General features: G+C 37.4%; 1 protein-coding gene across 1 annotated transcript in view; it reads left to right on the top strand.

Moving 5' to 3' along the window:
• SNX2 (sorting nexin 2) overlaps positions 1 to 943 on the top strand; it is a 102,654-nt gene that overhangs the window by 51,901 nt on the left and 49,810 nt on the right. The gene's annotated exons all lie outside the window — the stretch shown is intronic.

The raw sequence follows: 943 nt of genomic DNA, 5'->3' as shown, positions 1-943 counted from the left end.
TGCAGAACTGCATAAAACTATGTGTCTTTGAATTTATCAGCATGAAACTAGATATTCTGTCTTCTTAAAGAATTATCATAAAAAGAGTGTTTCATTGTCCTTAATATAGTTACCTGTATTGATGTGGTGTTCTGGAATATGTCATCCTTACATGAATAGTTAGCATCTTGAAAATTAGTCACTGATATTTGCAGAAGCAGCAGTAGGCATGTGACTAGGAGGCTCAGTCATAGAAGTTGGAGGTGGATTTGATTCCAGTGGCGTGACTGCAGTCTTAGAAGTTGGAGGTGGATTTGATTCAAAATTTGCATTTATTTAGTCTATTTATTCTTGCAGTGTTTTCCTGAATTCTTCTAAAGTTCTTTTCTTGTTCTTGCTTTCCCTGATCTTTCTGTCAGTCCTTATAAGGTACCTTAATATTATTCTTCTGAATTGTTTTTCAGTTAGTTCCAATACCTTTTCTTGCTCAGAAACACTTAACTGGCTCTACGTTTTGGTCATTTCTTCGAGCCACTGTCTCTTGTTTATTCGTGTGAACAATAATTAGTCTGTGGGGCATTGTGGGGTTGTCGTATTTTAATTTGATTGATAATTGTATGTTGATATGTTCTTAGACACTCACCAACTGTCTCCTGTGGGTATAGTTAGAGAATGGAAGTGTGTACACTGTTCTTGTTCACTGTTCATGCACCTAAGTTTAGGGTGAGTTTGAATGGTATTGGTTGCTGTCTATCATTGATCAGGTAGTATAGGAGCTGGTATTAGCTTTTGCCCAGTGGATGGAGCTGCAGAGGGTTTGGTTGTAGCTTGGCTGTGTGGGCAGGTGGCTGCCTCCTATTTGGTGGGAAAGAGAAATACTACTCTTCCCCTCCTAACTACCTCAATAAAACAAAACAGAAAAACAACCAAAATTGAAAAGAGAAAATAGTGAAAAGGAAAAAAA

This window comes from Chrysochloris asiatica, unplaced genomic scaffold (assembly GCF_000296735.1).
Source record: "Chrysochloris asiatica unplaced genomic scaffold, ChrAsi1.0 scaffold00171, whole genome shotgun sequence".
NCBI classification, from domain to species: Eukaryota; Metazoa; Chordata; class Mammalia; order Afrosoricida; family Chrysochloridae; genus Chrysochloris; species Chrysochloris asiatica.
This window is presented reverse-complemented; position numbering and strand designations above follow the sequence as displayed.